This window comes from Peromyscus californicus, unplaced genomic scaffold (genome assembly GCF_007827085.1).
Source record: "Peromyscus californicus insignis strain IS unplaced genomic scaffold, ASM782708v3 Scaffold_10__1_contigs__length_136768540, whole genome shotgun sequence".
Lineage (NCBI taxonomy): Eukaryota > Metazoa > Chordata > Mammalia > Rodentia > Cricetidae > Peromyscus > Peromyscus californicus.
Window position 1 is genome coordinate 60,252,003 of NW_026294391.1, and position 8,828 is coordinate 60,260,830.

The window sequence follows — 8,828 nt, forward strand, 5'->3', positions numbered from 1 at the left end:
AAGATTGCCTTGAACTCACTGTTTCCAAGGCTGGCCTCAAACTCAGGATCTTCTTGCCTCTGCCTCTTGAGTGAGGGATTATATCACATCTGGCTTTATTCTTGTTCTTGATGGAGGGTGGGTCAAATTACTACAACATTTAGGTTCAGTGTACAAATTTTGTTCTCAGGCCTCTAAACACTCTCCAGATAAACATCAGGAGAAGTTTCTTTCTTAGGCTAGTTTGTGTGACACTTAAAAAAAAAAAGCATTGGGAGAAGGAAGTTGACATTTTTAATAGGATTTGAGGGTACTTGAGAAAATGGTACATAATTGCTTAAATCAAAGTCCTCTTATGGGGAGAAATAAGATAATCTATAGACATACCATTTAGGAAAAAAATCATGTGCATAGTAGCTGGTCTCAAGAATTCATCCAGGTTTTGTGGCACATGTATGTAACGACAGTACTTAGGACGTAGGAGGATCACAAGTACAAAACTAGCCTGGGCTACAAACAAGACCCTGTCTCAAAACGAAAAACAAAAAAACAAAAACACCAATGGCTGAGAATGTAGCTCAGTGGTAGAGTGCTCGTCTGGCATGTACAAGGTCCTGTACTCCATCTTCAGCATGGGAAAAAGAAAAAAAGTATGGAATAGAACGCAACAGAAACAACACAACCTAGGTCTCCTTTTCTACTAGAGAATGAGAAAAGGAAAGACATTAGATTATATCACTTACAAGGGAAAAAAAAGGCACATTCCTTAGCCAAAGTCTGTGAATCACTGCATATAGAGAGGGGAGAGACAAAAGGCCTGGCCTCTACCTGGAGCAGCTTCCCTAAGGGCCCCTTCCCTAAGTTGTGATGTGCATACTGCTGCATAATGCCCATGTTGTTTGATATGACAGGGGCTTTCGTCTCTGCCTGAAAACACATTTTCTGAATAGCACTGAGGGTACAAACTTAAAGGAAATCTGAAGTTGTGCTCTTGTCCAAGGTCCTTTGTTTTGTTTTCAAACAGCTCTGGATAGGCGTCCTGGACAACCAGCTAAGTTCTTTGTGTCTAACCTTATGACCTTGGTTTTGAAAAGGTGCTCTGGTGAGGAACTGTTAACTAGGGAGCTCAAATTTTCAGAGGAAATAAAATAATGAAATAAAATTTAAAGTTTAAATCTGAAATCCAAGATGGGAAAAACAACCCCAAATGTCCTACTTCTTAGTGAATTATTTCCTTTCCCTATCATCCTTTTGATCCTTCTCTTTGTTTTGCTTTCTGCCAGCAGGAACATTTTAACCATATGTGTCCCAAAAGATAAAAAAAAAAAAAGGTTACATATAACAGTCAAAGGCCAACTAGAATCTCCTACTACTACGAAGGAAGGGGCTTGCAGAAGAAAAAAACCAAACTCTAGTACTGGATTTAGGAACAGAGAAACTGCAGTCAATGCTTCTTTGGTTAAGACAGTCCCTCCCCTAAGCAAATACTTCAGTGAGACTAGAACCTTCACAGTGATTGTGTTAAGAGTTCCATGAGCTCGTCTTTGAGTGTTTTAAATCCAGCCGTTATCGCTTTTTCCTTCTCTCTTCTACCTTCGTAAACACAAGCGAAGCGAAGCGACAGCACATCTTTAGTTCTCTCTGCTCTCTGGGTAGCTTACAGGTAATCAGATTGTGAAAAAAAAAAAAAGAAAAAGACGGGAGAAAGACAGTGAGTAAAACAGAAAGCAGCAGTGTTCTGCAGTTGTTTGACTTTGGCAACAGGGCTATTACAGGTTTGCACGTGTGTGCCTGCATATGTGCATGTGTGTGTTAAAAAGCATTGATGCATCGAAGATTTATTCATTGAACAGGCTGATTTATTTAACAGACTTGACATATGTCAAATTCTGCCATGTGCTTATATAATTGTTACCCATTTATCAGAGCTGTAATTTAGGCAAATATTTGTTTGAAAAGTATCTTCTTTAAATGGCTTTCTCTGGCCTGCTGCACAATCATTCTGTGGTTCTTTTTAATTATGTTAATAATAGCTATTTGGTTGGAGTCTGTGAAATCTAATCTTTCCCCCAAACTCTTCAGCTTTTTCAAGTAATTACTTTCAAGTTAAAATCACACTACAGGAAAAATTTAAATATGCACACTATCCTTTTATGTTTTGATATTTTGAATGTGTGGTCCTCAAAAAAAGCAGTGTCTTGACGTTGTTAAAATCACAGATCTGATACTGTTAATGTAAAAAACTACCTAAAGGGACAAAAGGGTATGATTTTTGTGAGCTTATTTCTGTGGGGTATGGGGGATATGGGACAGTAAAAATAGCCAAGGGCAGGGGAACCTACAAAAAGAATTAAGTAGAAAAAGACAAAGTAAATGAAATCAAATATCAAGTCTTACAAATTTGTTAAATCACCCTACCCTATTTGAACACACAAAAAGTCTATCTTTTCAACTCCAATGCATGCAATCTATCTAGGTTTAGGTTCTGTGGGAGGTAAAATTGTGCAAAGTATTTCCAAGAAACAAACTGTCTAATCACTAGGTGCTGGGGCTGCTTTGAATTTCTTCATTGTGAATATGTTACTTACAAAAAATAAGAGGTTTGTTTTGACCTCTCCGGTCCAGGAGTGTGGAGACTACATAAGAAATAAGGGTGGGAGAGAAGGGAAATCCCACCACCACACAAGGAAATTTTTGACCTAGTAAGCAAATACGCTTTTGTTGTTAGTGCTGGGTAAAATGTACAAGTCTTCCAGAAATTAGAGACTGTAATAAAAATGTACCAGCCCAAATTTAAATTGCTCACTAGACAGATGGTTAATTATATTCACAGCCACATATTTCACTGGGATAGAGTTTCAGACACTCAGCCAGTTTTATTTGATTAGCCGGTTTTCTAGTTAATATGGAAAATGACAGTTACTTAGGGCTTTTTTGTTTCTTTCTAAAAATATATTTTCAATAAGTGTAAATTCTCCTCGGCCATGAGAACGTCACTGCTGTAAATAAAATGTTTGGTCATGCTACCCATATGTAAAGATGTGCGATTCACCCCGCAAGTCCCAAATGGTCTCTTACAGTTCCGAGAAAACCATTAGAGCACCTTTTATTCACTAAGCAAAATATTCCAGGAACTGTTAGCACACTCTGCTTCTCCAACTAAAACAGTTTTTCAAAAAACCAGCGCTAAAGTATTTTATAGATGTAAAAAAAAAAAAGTCCTGCCAACCCCACACACTATTGTGTATTCTCAGACAAATCTAGAAAATGGAACGTTAAAAAAGGCCACACAGCTAAGTGTGCTGTTGTGCCCAGAATTCAACATGTTAGTAGCCAAAGCCCAGAAGCAAAATATGAGACTCAGTCATTTCAAAATGCTACCAGAAGCTAGACAAAAATCTGGAGTGCTGGTATCGAAATGAGGATCTCAACTGATTTTGTTTTTTTTTTTTTTTTTTAACTTCGAAAAAGACTAAAAGCCTGGCGCTGGTGGTTCGGTCCCTCACGAACCAGACAGGGGCAGTCATGCTGAAACCCCTGGATTCCTCAGCTGAACCGCGCGGTCTGCACACTTTCCGGGAGCGGGGCCGCCCCACGGCCTCCCGGGCGCCGGCTGGCGGGGACCGAGCTACAGCGTGCCTGCAGGCACGGCAGCCAGGAGCTCCCGAAGCCGCGGAGAAAAGCGTCCATCCGAGCGCCCGGGAGAGCGGGAAGGGGCAGCGGGCCAATTTCCGCAAAGGTGACAAGCTGGGCGAGGCTCGCTCGGGTCCCTAACTTCTCCTCGCCGCCGGCGGGCGGCTCCGGCCGGGTGTTGCGGGTCGCCGTGGCGCTGCTGCACGGTGACCAGAGGCGCCCTGAGCGCGCGGGAGCGCCGGCCGCGGGGAGGCGTCGGCACCCGGGCTTCGCACCTCTGCGGCTTCGGCCGGGACGCCAGCCGAGGCCGCCGCGTGGCTTTTCCCGCTCGCTCCGAAGCGTGCCTCGGCCGTGCCGGGCTCCCCGGTCGGGGCTAGCCCAGGGTCACCGAGCCGAAGGGAGGTGGCACTCGGCTGGCTCCTGCTGCCCTGCGGCGTGCGTGTGAGCGGCGGCTCCGACCCGCTCCCTTCCCCTCCCCCTTCCCCGGCGGCGGCGGCGGCGGCGGCTGCACACAGGCCTTTCCTAGATTGCAGCTTGGCGGGTCGAGCCGGGCTCCCTCGCCCTGGCGGCCTCGCTCCCTCGCGCACACAGACACCACACGCACGCCATTCGCACACAGACCTCCTCCCCGCTGGCTTCCCTTCCCCGGCTTCTCGCTCGGCTCTCCTTCAGTTCCTCGCACCCCCCACCCCCTCCAGCTGCCGCCTCCCCGCGCCGGCCTGGGAGCTAGCGAGAAGGCCGGGGGGGGGGGGGTGTGGAAGTGGGGGGGGGGGGTGCAAGCTGGATGGCAGCGCTCACACTCACCTCACAGGCCGCCTCCCCGAGGCGCACGTCGCTGGCGGGTCCGGCAGCCGGCGTCCCGAGCTGGGGCGGCTGCAGTCAAGGCTGGGCTGCCGCCGCCGTCGCTGCTGCAGCTGTTCGCGCTGCCGCCGCTGCTGCCGCTCACTGCTGCCGCCGCCGCCGCCGCCTCTGCTCCATGCGCGGGGCCCGCCAGGTGGACGCGCCTCGCTCCGCTCGCTCACTCAGGTTCCGCCGCCGCCGCCGCCGCCGCCGTCGCCGTCGCCGCACTAGATGGAGTCAGAGCTGTCGGGCTCGGGCGCGGGAAGTCAGAGCCTCCGCGGCCGCCCACCGGCTCCCGGGCCAGCGCTCCTCTCACCGCGCCGCTCGCCCGCTTGCTCGCCCGCTTGCTCGCCCGCTCGCTCGCCCGCTCGCCTGCCTGCTCCGCGGGCTGCACGCGCGGCGCCTGGAGCCGGCTCTGCGCGGCGGCGGCTGCGGCCGTCCGCGACCCGACCGGGAGAGGCGGAGGGCGGCTGCGACTGCCGCTAGCGCTGGGAACGCTACTGCTAGATGCTGCCACTGCCGCTACTGCCACTGCTGTGGCGGTGGCGGCGGCAGCGGCTGCTGATGCTACTGGTTTTCCTTCCCGGGTTCTCCCCCTGCCTCGGCCCCCTCCTCCCCCCCCCTTTTCTCCTCCTCCTCTTCCTCCTCCTCCTCCTCCTCCTCCTCCTCCTCCTCCTCCTCCTCCTCCTCCTCCCTGGGCTGCTTGGCTCAGAGCCTCTGCGGGCGCTGCCTGCTCCCCTCTGCTTCCAGAGCTGCCTCTGCCCATTCAGAAAGGTGCCCAGAGTGGGACTGCCTGGGCTGCCACCATCGTTATTGCCCCTGCCATTGTTTCCTCCAACACGGCTGTTCTTGTTGGACGCGTTCCCCTCCCTACCCTCCTTCCCCACCACAGCCCTCCCTTTGCTGCTTGTTCTCTCCTTACCCTCACTGCGGTCCCTTCCTCATGTGCCCCCCCTCCCACCCTGTCCGTCTGTCCCTCCTTGCCGTCCCCTCCAACGTCCGGGAGCGCGCACTGCGCGGCCACCTGTCATAAAGGGCGCGCACCCCCCTTCCCCACCCCCACCCCGCCCCCCACTCACATTCTCGCAGCCCGCCCAGTCCACCGCGCCACTGGCTTGTTCTTCCCCTGGCAGACACGCAGCCGGACACCACTCTCCCACGCCTCTGAGGGCAGTTATGTTGTTCAGAGAGGGGCGCTCTGAAGTTTCAGGAAGAATATCTGAATGGCTCCATGCGTTAAGCATTTATCCATCCAACCTACCCTTAACTTCAGGGCCCAAGCCCCGGGAAGGTGGATTGTGCCGGGAGGGTTGGAACAAGGGAGAGAATTGGAGAGGGATGAATTTTTTAGGAAATGAAAGAGAGAAAAAGGGAATATGAATATGGCCGGGAAGGAAATGGGATCTGACTGCTGTCACTGGAAAATTCCTTAGGTGGTCATTTCCCTTCTGACGTTCTGGGAGCCCAACAGAAAACAGCACAGGATTGGAAAGCGACCCACCGGGAACACGTAGTATTCATGAAGCCCTGGGTGTAACGTTGGGCCTGGGAGCCACAATCATCGCCACTAGAAACCAGGGTGAAAGATTAAATGTTGACGCTAGAACAGAGAGAATAAAGCTAGCTACTTTGTGTGTACTTGCTCCAGCAAGTCATTGCCACAACCGAGCTTCCCCAGTCATGCAGAGCTCAATTTCAGATTTCTCTGCTTCCACCGCTACAGCTTCATTTTCTAAGGTCAGACTTTGAGAGCTGCACTGTGTAACTTCTATAGCCCTTCACAGAGCCTCTAGCTTGTCACCTAACTCCTCCCAAGAAACAGCACAGACACAGTGTGAATAGGGTGGGGGCGATACATTTCCTGGCAAAGTAAAAGACACAGAGGTTAGTGTCAAGTTAAAGGCACACATCCAGGGCTCTTTTATTCTTGAGCCATAGAGTGTCTGTATGAGGTTGGGACAGGCTTTTACATCTCAGACTCACGTAGGAGATACACTTCTGGGTGTGTTTTCAGGGAGGCTTAGCTAAAGTCTACCACTCCACCTGCTTGGAATACTCTTATTCTTTCCCTTCTTTTATATTGCAGAAACTCATCCACAAATAATGGCTCATTCCTCAAAGAATCCAAACTTAGTGAGTGCTTACCTATGTGCCAACCACTATATGGTGAGCAACCCACATGAATTCTTATGTTTGATCCTCATAACAAACACAATTTTATTACTATCATTTACAAGCGAAAATATTGAGCCAGGAAAAATATACACATGGACATGCTGAAGCTCTAAGCCTCAGTCTCTCAGGCCGTGGCCATTTTTGCAATAGAGTGTTTAAAGAAGTGATTGTGTTAAAATAAGGCCATTAGTGTGGACTGCAATCCAGTCCTACTAGTGTACTTAAGAAGAGGACATTTACACACACACACACACACACAGGTACCAGGAGCTCACACATTGGAAAAGAAGAGCATGTGAGACACCATTAGAAGAAGTCATCCTTGGGAAAAATAAAACCTGCCAACAGCTTGCTCTCAAACTTTTAACCTCCAGAATTGTGAGAAAATAAATTTTTGTTGTTTAAGTTACTGTGTCTGCAGTATTTTGTTAGGGCACCCCAGACAAGCTAATACAGTGGATAACCATGGGGTAACAGTAAAGGGCTGGAATAAAGGGTCTATTAGATAATTTGGGCTTTGGAGGGAGTAAATTGGAGGGAGGTCTAAGGAAAGTGGGGGTTTGTTCCATGTTGAATGCCATCATAAGGGAAGGGAAATGTATAATATGCCATTTTAATAAGTTATCTATACAGAGGTCAGACTAAAGTGGGAATAAGGCTATGGGTGGCACAGTGACCTTTTTGTCTGTGCTTAGACAACACTATGAAGTGGCCTTGTTTTGTCTCTTTTTGTTGTGTTCTCAGAGGAACTTCATCTAATGTTGCTATTTTTTAAAGATTGTTTTGTCCAGCAGAAAACCATGGCTTGCCTATGAGTGCCAGGAGCAAGCTGGGCCTGGTGGCACAAGCCTGTGATCTCAACACTCGGGAGGCTATGGGGAGGAAGATCAAAAGTTGAAGACCCGCTTCAGCTACAGTATTAGTTCAGCAATGGCTCGGGAAAATTATTGAGGCCCTGTCTCAAAATTAAAAAAAAAAAAAAAAAAAAGAACCTAAAAGGAATGTTTGGGATGTAGGTCAGTGGTAGAGTGTGTGCCTCACATGTACAGAACCCTAGGCTCAATCAATCCCCAGTACCAAAAAATAAAAATAAAAAAGATGTTAGGGGCTACTTTTGCTTCTTCCTCACTTGTGACATCTTACACCATCCATTAGCTATCTGACTTTAAGCAAGTTCTTTTTATCTCTCTGTGCCTCGATTTCTTCATTTGTGATTGAGGAAAAAAAGTAAATCTTAGGTTGTTATGGGAGTTGAATGATTGAATACAATCATAGGATACAGTTAGTCATATATTATCTACTATACATTTTTTTTTCGAGACAGAGTTTCTCTGTGTAGCTTTGAGCCTTTCCTGGATCTCACTCTGTAGACCAGGCTGGCCTCGAACTCACAAATATCCACCTGCCTCTGCCTCCTGAGTGATGGGATTAAAGGTGTGCGCCACCACCGCCCGGCTATCTACTATACATTTGTATTATAAATTTATATATAAATACATATTCTAAGGGCTACATATTCTTTAGAAAAATGCTTGGCACATAGCCAGCCTATATTAAATGTGAGCTATTTTCTATGTCTATTTTCTCAAACAGATAATCATAGCATGAATTACATTATTACACTTCTGTATCGGTACTTTCTTCTGTGATAGGCTGTGAACTCTTTGAGAACAGGGAAACTGTGTATCGCTCTATTAATAAGAGCTAATGATGATGGTTAATTTTGATTGTCAACTTGACTGGATTTAGAATCATGTAGGACACGCATGTGTGGATATTTCTATAAGTGTATTCCAAATGAGTTTCACTGAGAAAGAGACCCACTCTAAATGTGGACAGCACCATACCATGGCCTGGAGTCTCAGGCAGAATAAAAATGGAAAAGGGGAGTAGGGCACCAACATTCATCTCTCTCTCTCTCTCTGCTTCCTAACTATAGACACAATGTGACCTCATAATCTTTTCCCTGTCTTCCACAGAGTGATGAAGAGTATCCCCTTAAAATTGAGACAATCTTCTTTCGCTAAGTTTTTTTTTTGTTTTTTTTTGTTTTATTTGTTTTTGCTTTGGTAAGGTATTTGGTCACAGTGATGAGAAAAGCAACTAATATGCTAATTTTTGCTTCATAGTTTCAATGATGTTGGAATTGATTTAAGTATTACTCCAAGCAAACTTATGCGACCCAATCCCTATCTATAGAA

At 47.4% G+C, this 8,828-nt stretch overlaps 1 protein-coding gene across 3 annotated transcripts in view; it reads right to left on the bottom strand.

Moving 5' to 3' along the window:
• Nexmif (neurite extension and migration factor) overlaps nt 1-4,529 on the bottom strand; it is a 145,262-nt gene extending 140,733 nt beyond the window's left edge. Inside the window, exon 1 of one of the 3 annotated variants that reach the window (XM_052734384.1) lies at nt 4,417-4,529. The gene's annotated coding sequence lies outside the window, so the exon portion shown is untranslated. The remainder of the gene's footprint in view (nt 1-4,416) is intronic. The other 2 variants (XM_052734390.1, XM_052734388.1) reach the window with 2 other exon arrangements.
• Nucleotides 4,530-8,828: the final 4,299 nt, after the last annotated feature.